A 14,262-nucleotide genomic window follows, 5' to 3' on the forward strand; every position below is an offset into this window, starting at 1 on the left:
TAATATGGGAATCTATATAGAATCCTACCTTGAATTCCTATATAGGAAATCATGTGGGAATCTATCCGAAAACGCCATGTGGAAATCCATTGGGGAATATAGGCTAATTTCCCATATGGATTTTTTTTTAAAGGGTATTTAATATTTTCTAGTAAAAAAAATTTTTTTCCAATTTTTGAATTATGAAAATTTTTTAAAAATCTATACAGTTACTTTTAACGTTCTAGGTAATTAATTATCCCAGAAAATAAAATTAATTGGAGCCCTGTAAATCATTGGTGCTTTTACCCTACCATTTCTTAATTTAAAAAAACCTTTTAGTTTTGAACAAAAAAATTTCGATCTTGAAAATTAATTGCTTTTCAATGAAAAAGATATTTGTTTAATTAAAATTTTTTTATAGTATTAACTTAAAAAAAAATTTATTGAACTAAAAATAATAAGTTTATTAATTCAAGAAAAAAATTGTGAAGGCGATTATAGTCTTGGTTAAAGTATTTTTTTTGTGCCTTAAATCAATCAAATTTAATGAATCGTTTACAGTTGACAAATCTATTATTATAAACTTATCAATAAAACAATTCAACCCTAGTGCGAATGGTAACTAGTCAATTGATATCATCTTTCATTGATATTGTGTTTATGTACAGATGTACGAGCAATATGGTGCTGTATAGATTTACCATAACTGCGTCTATAAATCAGCTAAGTCATTACTTTTCTGGCGATATAAATCTGGTATATTACTTGTATTCGCAAATTAAAATTATCAGAAGTTATCAGATCGCTTCTGTGCCATCAATTGTGTTGATAGAGTATTGCAATTTGTATTTTGCACAACTGTAGCGGAAAATTGATATTGGTGTAATTGAGGAACTTTTTATTCTTCTACTGTCAAATTATAAATTTTAAAGTCCACCGCTTTTCAGACTTTTAGATAAAAATTTGTCACTTTGTTTATCAGTAAACCGTTCATTATATCCCAACAGATATTGAGTTTAATGAAGGATGATTGTGGATAACTTTTGGTATTCCCCATGAGTTCATCAATCAATGACACCGATAAATACTAAACTTTATAATCTATCCCATCGGGAATCTCGATAATTGTTCGCGAGCGAAAAAAAGTTTTGTTGGGATAACATAAGATATGTTGTGGTAACATATGAATATGTTAGCACAGAGATAAAAAATGATATGCTATGATAACAAAGTCTAGGCTATAATAAGTAATTTATATGTGTAACAGGGCTATTTACTCTGTGACGGTAAAACCGCACACGCGTCCCGAGTCGAAATTCGAGTTCCGTTTTAACCGTAACTAGAATTTGAATTTGCGCGCGCAAGCGCGCGCCTGACTGTAGCATTTACATATATTTTCATGCTTATGATATATTCGACCAATCACGTTACGAATAGTTTGATGCCACTGTTGTATAGCCCCAAATTGGCTATAGTAAATTTATTTTGTTCTTTTAATTCGCCCGTTGGAACGCGGTAGGGCGTTCAACTCGCTGTAAATTGATAAAAGCGGGAGAATAGGTTTAAATTTGAATAGGTTAAATCGAACAATATACGTTTAATAAATTTAAAACAATCTGGTTATTTTAGTTTAATTTAGATTTGCTTTGCGCGCGAATCTATTATTTATTATTCAATAGGTTACAAAATAAAAGTACCGACAATAATTTTGGTAGAAGTAAATATTCGCGTGGCGTGCTAAGGTATTGCTTTTTTAAATAATTGTCCTCCTGTTCCTTGGTTTTGGACTCCCTTGGTTGAGATCTTCGTGCTTTTGGAGTGGGAGAGTCCTAAAAGGTAGTGAGGGTAGTTGCGCGCGCCTCTACAACTCTCATCTTCAGCTAGCATCCCTTCTCAAGTTGGTAAAAATGGGACCATGCAGTAATGACGTCACGATGACCCTTGACGTTCTCAGGTAATTTGCACCCTGCCCGGATGTCTGGATTTTATGACCTAGTGTTGGTTACTCGAGTAATCCCTTTTTTAGTGAACGTTTTGGAAAATAAGCTTCTCAAAAGATTATGACAATAAAAATTAATAAAATAAGGATTCTCTGGGTTTTCTCAGAGTCGTAAAGAATATTCCAAAACGTTCAGTATTTTATTCTAAGTGACCATTACCTTTAACGTAACTTATTTTAACATAGTAATTTTTTTTCCGGCATGTCTAGACTAAAAGGACTGTACTAAAAGTTTCGTGAACCTTGCCTTGGGAATTTTCGGTAATTATAATTCGTCTATACCCTAAAATTTATGATAGAAAAATTTCCATACTTAACAATAGAACTTAAAATAGAAAAGGTTTACAATATTTTAGAGATTCTTATTTTTCTTACTGATTCTATTACAAATAAAAATACATATATTTTAAATCTTACTGGGTTTTTCCCGCTATTATTTATTGCAGCTATCTGCTCATATGTAATTCTATATTAATATACAGAGAGCGTTGTGATCAATCCTTTCGGATTCACAACACCACATACATTTCATCTCAATTTTATATTAGGATTTTTTCCCATCTCAATTTTACGGTCAAAACAGACTTGGCGCTGTATTGATAGCTCATTTAAACTGAGCCTGGTTTTACCGTAACTAGTGGAGTTTTGTCCCATTGTACCACGATTACGGTCAAACCAGGCTTGAAATAATAATAATAATAAATAATAAATTAAATTTTAAAATACTTAGGGGTACGGGTTCAAATCCAACTGAAATCCCATTTATTTATTTTTTTTTTTGGTTTAATCACTGCAGTAATAATAATTATTATTATGAATAATAATTATTATTGTTATAAAAAATAAGTAGTAGTAATTAATAATAATTGTCATTAACATAAAAATTTGTAACTAACAATTATTACAATTACTACTATCAAAATCGTTTATGAGCATAAAAAAATATATAAGTTAATTTTGTAATAAAAAAAAACAAAAATGAATGATTTCCTAAATTTGGGAGAGTTTTTTTTTATGAACAGGGGTTATTTATTGTCCAGTTTGTACAGATTAAGGAGTAAGGAGATAGGAGGAAAGTATTACTTATGATAATTTAACCTAATACGCCTCGTTAATAAAGAAATAAATAAAAATCGCTTTGCCCTAACCGAGAACCGAACTCGGAACCTATCGCTCGCCAGACTTAAGCGCTACCCGCATCGCTACACGGCCGATTGGTAAAAAGCGAATCTCAGTAGTCTCATGAACTTTTTAAATGATGCGTCTTGAAATGACTAAGTTCTGAGTGGAATCTGAAAAAGAACTTTACGGGGAAATTAATTAAAGGAAATTATTATTTCTATTTTTTATTATTATTATTTATAGACATTCAAAATTGAAATTTAGTTTCCCATTCTCAATTATTTATCTTATACTTCTAATTTCAATTGTAAGATTCGGTAATTGCTTATTTTCACGGGGTGTGAAATCAACATGATTAGATTATTTTCTATTTAATAGATATTTTTTTTTTTTTTTTTAGAGTAAATCTAAAATAGAAAAATTTTTTTCAAAAATGTTTTCAAAAACAAATTATGAAAAATTTCAAATTTTGGGTTAAAAAAAAGTTTTAGCAAAATATCGAAAAATCGATAATTAAAAAAAATTTTTTTTTCTACTTGTAAAATATTTTTTTTTATCAGAGTAAATCTAAAATAGAAAAATTTTTTTTAATTTTTTGAAAAATTTGAATTTTAGAATTAAAAAAAATATGAAAAACGTCAATTGTTGGATTAAAAAAAAACTATGAAAAAATATCAAAAAATTAATTACTTTTAAAAAACGTGAAATTAAACAATTACCTGCGATTCTTATATATTTTAAAATATTTTGCAGTGAAAATATGTGAACTAAGCTGAATTTAGAAAAGAATGATATTTTTTTTTCCAAAATTCAAATTTTTGAAAAAAAACCCTTCTCTGAGATTATTATTATTATTATTATTATTATTTCATTTTTAATTTTTAAATGTCAACTTTTCATGCTTTTTATTAATTTGAATTTTCGCGCCTAAGAACTACAAGATGACAAGAGAAATAATAATAATCAACAAGATGACAAATATAGTAATAATATTTATAATGATAATATTATACTCCTAGAAATTTTTACGGTCAAAACAGACGTGCGTACGCCTGTTTTAACCGTATTTATTCTCCGATACCGTCTTGTACGGTCAAAACAGACTCGATTTTCAGCGGCATATTAGACTTTAAAGAGTTGGCACATTTTACGGTCAAAACGGGACTCGAATTTTGACTCGGGGTGATAATTAGTCGACGCAGCACTGGCGCGTCTCGGTCTTCGGGACCCGACTAGCATTAAGTGGGGGAAACTTTGGGTTTCTTGGTCAGTTGAGTAGCGGCGACAAGACAGAAGTAGTGAATTGTACAAACAAGTAACATCCAAAAATCCAACAAGGAAGCCCGGGAGTTCTTCAAGCACAAAAACTACACAGGTATTGAGACTTTGATTTCTTTGATGAGATACCCGGCTCATCAATTTTACTACTTCTCATTATAAATCAAATTTTTGATAATTCAATTGTTTATAATATTTTGCCTAATAATAATTAAATAATTAATTAATTGTAATTAATTCTTATTCGTTAGCATTGTGAGCATTCTTCTTGGGGATCTTATACCCGAAGAATGTTCTAGACCTCTTGGGTTTGGAAGTCGTGAGTAATTAATTTATTAATTTGGCCTGTTCATAATTATTAACATCTTAAGATTGGTTTAAATAAATTTACTTCATTAATAAAACATTAATTTAATTTCTGAATATCGAGAATTATTCCAATCGGCGGCTCACGACCGGTCAAGCGTCGGTCGCATACCCGACGTCATATTTGCTACGCAGTTACGAACAACGGCGTCCATTTTGAGCACACAAATTCCTTGTGAATTTTATTACGCAGAAAATATAAAAGTAACAATTGGACTATCATTAAAATTTTTAACAATTGAATTATCATTTATTAATATAATTTGTTATTGGAAATTATTTAATTATTTAAAAATATTTTATTCATTGAGAATCGGTTACTGAGTTTCGACGCCATTGAGATCGAATTACCCGTGGATAATTGTTCGTGAATTTATTTTACATTGAGAAAAATTGTTTTATTAATTATTTATAAATCGAAAAATTCCACGCGGTCATTTTATATATTGAACTATTGAGAATTAAAATTATTATTTTTTTGGAATTATTTATAAAAATATTTAACGGCGTGGATTAAGTCCCAGAAAATTAGTTAGAATTTTATAAAGAAATATTCTTAAGAATTTATTCAAAATTTAAGAAATAAATTTATGCGTCGATATTGTTCCTAAAAATTTATTTAATGTTGAGTATTAAACTCGTGGATAATTTAGAATAAATTCAAGCATCGGTTTTTAGTGTAGATTTTTTGAGAGTTAAATTATTAATAGTGGAAATTGTTTATGATTTTAATTGCGAGCTAATGACTGGAAAAATTGTAGTAAAGTTAACGTTGTAAGTTTTGGAATTCAATTTTATAAATTTGGAAGTAAAAAGTAAAGTAGAGTCAGTGTGTGTGAAGACGCGTGGGTTATGTGTGTGGAGAAGTGTGGGTTATGTGTGTGTGAGTGTTAACAGCGTTCCTTCGCATACGATTAGTCTCTTTGCGGAGTGCTTCGCTGTTATCTAAGAAGTTCTGGTCAGCCGTTAGTTAGGCTGTAGTCTTAAGTTGTTAATTGTAGTGTGAGTGCGTGAGTGATCACCATTTGTTATTTTATATGGTTAATAAATATCGATATATTGTTAAATAAAAATTTATTTCTTTCTGATCACCTTCCTCCACTCTCTCTCCCTGTAGATTATAAGCTCAGCTCTGGTTTCCGGTTCCAGGAACCGAGATACAAAATCCTGGTGGCGCCCTTGTTAATTTAGAATCATTTTTGCTAGGTATTGTTTTATTTTATTAAATTAAAAAATTAAAAGCATCAACCCATGATCGTTAAGCCATGCGTTGATGGAGGCCGCAACAAGCCTCACCAATCCCTGCGCTTCGCCTTCGTTCCGCGCAAGTATTAGTGCTGCCACGTCGTCAGCAAAACCCTCCAGCTTTACCTCCTGCGGTAGATCTAGGCGCAGAAGTGCATCATAAAGGATAACCCAGAGTTCTGGTCCGAGGACTGAACCCTGAGCTGCTGCTCCACTCAGCTCCTTCATGACCTGTCCTGCAGTAGTCTCATACATCAAGTAACGATCACTTAAGTAATCATTTATGATGCGAATGAGATACTCCGATAGACCTAATTTCCGAAGCGCCCTCATTATATCCGGCCATCTTGCCGAATTAAATGCATTTTTGACGTCAAACGTTATCATAATGCATACTAGACGGCAACGACGATGACCCGTCCAGGCCTGTTGAGCAAATGAAAGCGCTTCCGAAATGGCACCAATTGTACTGCGACCCAGCCGAAAGCCATGTTGGTTTTCAGCCAGGCCACCAGCATCGGTCACTTCTTTCCGCAGTCGATTCCTAATAAGGGCTTCGAAAATCTTCCCTGCGACGTCTAACATGCACAGTGGTCTGTAGGACGAAGGTGTATAGAGCGAACCCTTACCTTTATCTAACAGAACCAACCGTTGCAGTTTCAACGGCAAAGAGAAGAGGTGAGGTTACTTGTCTCTTTTCGTCAATTCTTCTACAAGATCGTGGGCCGTTTTACCCAGCGGTTTAATCCGGGGTTCCGTACGGTTCCGGTACTGCGTCACCTTGAAAAGACGCAGTGCGGTATCGTAAGCCGTGAAAGTGGCCCTCCTGGTGTTTTGTCTGCGCCGGATACTGTCGAGCGGCGTCAGCGCCGCGAGCACCCGTTCCAGTGTGGTCTGGGGGTGTTTTGGAGGTGCAAACAGGTCGCCGGGGAGTACCTTGAACTGCTTCGGGTACTCCGCCAGTAACGGTGCGTCGTCGTAGGTCAGCCAGGCTGCAGTACTTCCAGTGTTCTTGGCGACCTGTGGCGGTTTCGGCGGTGGTTCAGCTGGAACGACGCTCCTCTGGGAACTGCAATTTTGTGGCCCCGGGATGGAGACGTTCTCGCTGGTCACTGGTCGCTTGTCCAGTCCCACCAAGCGTGGTGGGGCTGGTCTGATGACGATTCGTCTGCGTCGTGCTAAGTACGACGGCTTCAGGAGCGCTGGGGGTTTCCCAATCCTCGTGGTTGTCGTCGGTCGAGTAGTGGGCCGTACGAACCCTGGATTGGCCGGGTCATACGGTTCGTGCGCCCCGAGCATCAGTATGCTTGCGTCGAGGGCTCGTTCCTCGACAATTTGGATAGCCGATTTCCTAGCCTGTGTTTTGATGCTCGGACATCGGTTGTCAGGTAGTGGTGTGATCTCGAGGCGGGACGGTCGGTTCAGCATTTCCTCCATAAGCCAGATCTCCTCCTCCATGGTGAGCTCATTGGCCATCTGTAACAAAACAACAACAAAAAAAATGCCGCTGTCAGCGCTCACACTCGTACAAACAAAAACTTAACCTAATATCGTCATGCCCGTCTCATTCAGATGATAGAAAGGGTGTGAACTCGGTTACTTCCGGGGAGTGTCCCCGTTTCTACTTCAATAGGGTCAGTAAAAGATACCTTTGCCTTACTGGACATGGCGCGCGTGATTCGGCGGTTTTCGTCATATTTGGGGTCTTCGTAGGGTTCGTGTTTCGCGTTGTCGCCATTTCCTGGCTCGGATTCGGGCTCTCCCGACGTCAGACTGCCCTCATGAAAGGGTTTCAGGTCTTTCAGGTGCGCGATACAAGTTTTCTCCTCTTTGGAGACTTCATAAACCGCAGGCTCGATGATTTTAGTAATTGTATACCCTGTGCTAAACTTTTCCGCTAATTTCGCTGCGAAATTGTCAGCCGCGGACGATAGGTGGTGTTCTCGCTTACAGATCCCCGATGGCCGGTTGCCAAGAACCTCGCTTTTTATCGTAGTGTTTGGCCTGCTGGCCATATGCTTTGGCTAGGTTTACGTTTACGAGTTCGATAGTTTCGTTCAAGGTTTGTACTACGCGCGGCACATCGTAGTGTTCGCGGTTTGCCGGTTCTCGTTGTGATTTCACCGATACAGGGGGTTGAATTTCGCGACCGTAGTTCAAATATGCTGGAGAGAACTCGGTTGAGTCATGTTTCGCGGTATTGTAATATATTTATTACAAACATTAATTCGGGTATGAGTTTGTCCCAGTGTCTCTGGTTGGCACCCACGAATTGAGCAATCATTGTCCCGATGACGCGATTTGTTCGTTCGACCGGGTTACATTGCGGAGAGTATGGGGGGGGGGGGTTCGTACGTGTTTAATATGGAAATCTTTCAGTAGCGACGTGAATTCTTTACTAATGAATGGGTTTCATTGTCAGTGATGACTGTCTCTACCCTTCCAAATTGTAACACTACATGTTCCTTAAAGACCCGAGCGATCACCGACGCCTTTTGTTGCCGGATTGGGTGAACTTCAGTCCATTTGGTGAATTTGTCTTGGAAGACAACGAGGTAAGACATTCCATTCGACGATCGCGGCTTTGGTCCAATTATATCGGCTGAGACGACAGCCCATGGACGAGTGGCTGGAATTGTGCCCATCGGCGCGGATGGTGGTTGTTGTGAGGGCTTGTATGCTTGACACTTGATGCATCGTCGTACATATCCAGTTATTTCTGCTCTCATTCGCGGCCAGTAGTAGCTTCGGGATATTCTAGCAATCGTTTTTGCAATGCCGCCGTGCCCTGCCGAAGGAGAGTCATGATTCTCTCTCAAGATTTAAACTGAAAAAAAAATTTTTTCAAAAGTTGTTTTTTTTAAATAACTTTCAAACGGCTATCGATCAACTCTAAAAACTAATCAGCTCTTGACCTTGACAAACTACGTCGATTGCCGCTAATCCGGTCAAAATCGGTTGATTCGTTCGAGAGATATCGTACAGGAAAAAAACCCAAAAAAAATTTTTTTCGGAATTACTCCGAAATTCCTTGTTTGATCAATTCAAACTTAAAGATTCTTTATGAGGCTCAAAAAACTGTGTTGAATGCTGCCAACCGCAAGAAAATCGGTTCATTCATTCAAAAGTTATTGCGGTTTACAAATTCCAAAAATAGTGTTTTATCAAACTTCTATCCGACTTTTGAGCTCGAAGAGCTCAAAACAATACATAAACTGTATTTTTGAGCTCGAAGAGCTCAAAAACGGCATAAGTGCAATTTTAAGCATCCAGGTATGGAATTAGCGGGAAGTTGCAGAGATGGCTTTCAGAGTCAACCGTTTTCCTAATTTTTTATTACAGAATATTTTCAGTTGCTTTAATAAAATTGATATTATGTGCGCGCGTAACTATATGCGCTGGTACTTATATAAAAATTTCTTATAAAACAATTTTGACCTGGAAAATGAATGTTAAATACACTAATGGTCCGTTAGGATAGTTTCGAACACTCAATTAATTTCGCGTACATTACCTTTTATGATAGCAGAATAAGCAATTTATGTTTACTTTGGAATAAATTAACTCTATCAAGTCTGAAGAGTCGAACTTAACATAAGTTCAATAGCACTTCATTGAACATGAATAATATGGATATTTATAAGATTGAAGTACTAGAAGTTCATGTTTTCTTAGAGTAATTAGAACGATAATTTCATTATAAACTCCGTACACCTTTGATGTATACCCTGTAGACAGTATGAGTTTAATTTCGAAGAGTGAAATAGTTAATCAATAACCATAATAATTTTGTTGAAACTAAATTCAATAATTCTGAAGTGATAAATCATTTGAATGGGTAATTCGAATTAAATCTATACAATTTCGTAATTTATTACACTAATACTTTTATCTTTTCCACAGAGAAATATATTGTGTGAAAAAGACAAACGCTTAGTTTGAAACTTCGAAATTAAGATCCGAGGGTTATCGAAATGTTTAAAACCACAACTTTTAATAAAACTTCTATCCAACGGATGAAGGGCGGTTAATTTGATAAAGATTCATTTGACAGAAGTAATTTCGCATTAAATTTATCGGCAAACTAAATTGCACGCCTACAACCTTGGATATCTACAACTATCTGATAACTATAAGATTTTATTTTTAGACTAGCTGACCCGGCAGACTTTGTTCTGTCCATATTCAAAGAATTTTTAATGACTTTTTTTCATTAACACAATAAATTAATTGCATTGTTAAAAACCTTACTCGACCTTATACCATCTAATAATCACAAAATTGAATATCGCGAAGAAATAAAAGTCAAGAAAATTGTAATTGTATTTTAATTTCGGTTGAAATGTGTTCTTACAAGGCGTTGTTGTTCAAGATTTTTTTTTCTCAATCAAAAACAAAAATTATGATTTTAGCAGCTTATCAGAATTTTTCTAACCTTTCTTCGTAATTGCAAAAATTTCTTCTTCTTAAAAACGTTTTTAGGACTAACAAAGAAAACAAATAAAGAATTACGCCACATCCATCCTTTTAATCATGAGTAATGGTCAAGGATTGATACAAAAGTCTCTCAGAAAACAAGTTTAAGTTTTGTCTCACATTGATTAATTTTTCAGGCAACTTTTACAATTTTTTCGTGCATAAAAACTTAATTTGATTGTAAGGACCTAAAAAAAATTAGGAAAACGGTTGACCCTAAAGGCCAGATTTGATAAGACACTATTTTTTGAATTTTTAAACCACAATAACTTTTGAATGAATAAACCGATTTTCACGCGGTTAGAAGCATTCGACGCAGTTTTTTAAGCCTCACAAGGAATCTTAAATTTTGAATTGATCGCGCTAGGAATTTTGGAGTTATTCCGAACAAACACTTTTTTCGGTTTTCTTTCGTTCACGATATCTCTCGAACGAATCAACCGATTTTGACCAGACTGATGGCGATCGACGTGGTTTTTTGAGGTTAAGAGCTGATTAGTTTTTGGAATTGAACTATCAAGCCGTTTAAAAGTTATTCCAAAAAAACCACATTTGAAAAAAATTTTTTTTTTCAGTTTTTTGAAGATTTCTCAAAATCTATTGATCTGAATCGGTCCAAATAGTTTTCAAAATCTGAGTTTGGTCAAGCCCTTTCGAATGGCACCAACCGCGATGAAATCGGTCAAGCCGTTCAAAAGTTATAAGCGGTTCACATACTTTCACACACACACACACACACACACACACACACACACACACACACACACACACACACACACACACACACACACACACACACACACACACACACACACACACACACACACACACACACACACACACACACACACACACACACACACATACATACAGACGCCGTGACAACCTCGCGGGGATAGTCAGGGAAGCTTTCTGTGACCTTCAAACGTCGAGATCTGATGAAAACTCGATTTTTGCAAAACGGGGTGAAAACAATAACTTCCCGATTTTTGAAAATCTTCGATTTTCTTAGCGGGAAGTTAAAAATTAGGAAAACGGTTGACCCTAAAGGCCATCCCTGCAACTTCCCGCTAATTCCGTTAATACCTGGCCGCTTTTTTGAGCTCTTCGAGCTCAAAAGTACAATCTGTGTATTGTTTTAAGCTCTCCGAGCTCAAAAAGATACCTTTTCTATGCTTTTGAGCTCTTTGAGCTCAAAAGTCTGATAGAAGTTTCATAGAACACTATTTTTTAAATGTTCATACCACAATAACTTTTGAATGAATGAACCGATTTTTACGCGGTTGGCGGCATTCTACGTAGTTTTTTAAGCCTTAGAAATAATTTCTAAGTTTCAATTGGTCAAACTAGAAATTTCGGAGTAACTCTGAAAAAACACTTTATTCTGTTTTCTTTCGTTCACGATATCTCTCGAACGAATCAACCGATTTTGATCGGATTGGCGGCGATCGACGTGGTTTTTTAAGGTTGAGAGCTGATTAGTTTTTGGAATCGATCGGTTGAGCCGTTTAAAAGTTATCCCAAAAAAACCACTTGAAAAAAAATTTTTTTTCCTATTTTTTTGTAGATTTCTCCAAATTTCTCAAAATCTATCGGTCCAAATCGGTTCAAATTAACAGGAAATCTAAGTTTGGTAAAGCCCTTTCGAATGGCACCAACCGCGATGAAATCGGTTCAACCGTTCAAAAGTTATAAGAGGTTTACATACTTACACACACACATACATACAGACATAGTGACACCCTCGCGGGAATAGTCAGGAAAGCTTCCTAGGACCTCAAAACGTCGAGATCTGATGAAAACTCGATTTTCGAAAAACGGGGTAAAACCAATAACTTCCCGATTTTTGAAAATTTTCAATTTTCTTAGCGGGAAGTTAAAAATATCCGAATGGGTTTAGCTTTCTTCAATAGACACACTTACCCACACCCTTTAATTTTTATTTATATAGATTTATTCACGACAATATACATTATGAAAATGTTATTGCAAAAAATAATTTCGCTTCAATGTGTTTCCATTCTCTCCGTAAAGAATTCGATATTTTTTAAATTGAAATTCATTGAAAAAATTTCAATTTAAAATTTCATTACTCATATTTTCATTCTCTTGACAATAAATTTATTTCTTACAAAAAAATATTAAATCCATTAATATTTCTAGAATAAACAATATTCAACGACTCTCAATTATAGCTATAATTTTAATGAGTATTAATTTCCCGTTAATTAATAAGAGTGTTTTTAGCTTAAGCCTCTTTCTATGAAAAGTAAATTTTCATAAAAGTGGTTGTTGATAAATAATAATAGAATATAATTAATAAAGGATATTCCTACTAAATTCAGTCTTTAGGGGCTGCGGTTGAAAAACGCTTATAGATAAAACTGTTGAATTTAAAAAGGGGTAGATATTGAACGAAAGACTTGCGCTACCCACATCGACTGCTACAGTTAAGATTTAATTACAAGTTACAATTTAATCAGGGTAAATCGATTAATTAACTAAATGGTTATTTGGGATGTATTTATTAGCAAAAACGAAAAGCTTGTTCCATTACGGGTGAGTTGCTCATGCACCGAATTTTCCCGGAGGTTATAATCCTATTGAGTTTGAGTATATAAGAGCTTAAAAAACAATTACATGAGTGCTAAAACTTCCATCCGAGTGCATATTATATTACTTTGTTCATTTTTTTCGACACCTTCATTATCCATTAGTTAATTTACTGTGTTTGTACACAATGGAGGAAAACTTTGAGGAAGATATTGTATTTCTACAATGTTAACATTGTTTGTGGAACAATTGACCCGTACATTCACGATACAATAGTAATTACCTTTTGCTTGGGGTAAATAGTGATAAAATAACAACAAGTTTTAACATTACATCTATTATGAAGGTCTAGATGCTAAAAGTTATGAATATAAAATTAGCATTTTTCCCAAAAAATGAACTTACCAACTCATCCTTGAGCTGAAGATGATAGTACTATATCGGATAGGGTAGCAGATGCTTACTTGTACTTATTGAGTACTAACTGGATCGACAACCTGGAAACCGGCCAAATATTCATGAATCATGATGCAAATACTCGACAAATGGTATTTATTATCGAGAATATTAGGTTTGGACATATCTCCGATTAAATTCATCCAGTTTGAAATGACAAAAATGTCGACGAAATATATCACTGAATATTTAGATTTGGGAATTATTCATGGATGTTATACATATTACGTAACTTCATGCTCTACCAACTAAACTGTTCAAAATTTGATATATAGAGGGAAAGCTGAACAAAAACTCAGTCATTATACGAATTTGGATAAAATTTATTTTCAACCCGAGTAAAAACAGAATTCCGCCGCACCACTGCCGCAACACCGCTGCACGGCTTTTTAAGCGCCGCACCACCGCTGCACTACAGCCGTGAAAATTTTGGTTATTTTACAAGTGCCGTATCACCGCCGCACCACCGCCGTGACAAGTAAAGAATTTATCTATTCGCCGCACTACCGCCGCACCAGCGCCGTGACAAGTAAATAAATTTCTATTCGCCGCACCACCGCTGCACCACCGCCGCACCACAGCTGTGACGCGCCCGGGTAAAAATAAAATTATTAATTTTTACGAAAAAATAATAAATTTCGTTCGACCGCCGCACCACCGCTGCACCACCGCCGCACCATACCACTGTTTGATGGTATATACATTGAAATAATATATTCGTTGATCATTCAAATAGCTTAACTAAATTTTTTAAGTTAAGTATGGCTTGCAGTGCAGTTGGCAAT

General features: G+C 35.4%; 1 protein-coding gene across 2 annotated transcripts in view; it reads left to right on the forward strand.

Annotated features, from left to right (window-relative positions):
• Positions 1-14,262, forward strand: part of LOC123262459 (putative tyramine receptor 2) — a 183,869-nt gene that overhangs the window by 21,409 nt on the left and 148,198 nt on the right. The window lies entirely within an intron of this gene.

The sequence above is a fragment of the Cotesia glomerata genome, linkage group LG4 (genome assembly GCF_020080835.1).
Source record: "Cotesia glomerata isolate CgM1 linkage group LG4, MPM_Cglom_v2.3, whole genome shotgun sequence".
NCBI classification, from domain to species: Eukaryota; Metazoa; Arthropoda; class Insecta; order Hymenoptera; family Braconidae; genus Cotesia; species Cotesia glomerata.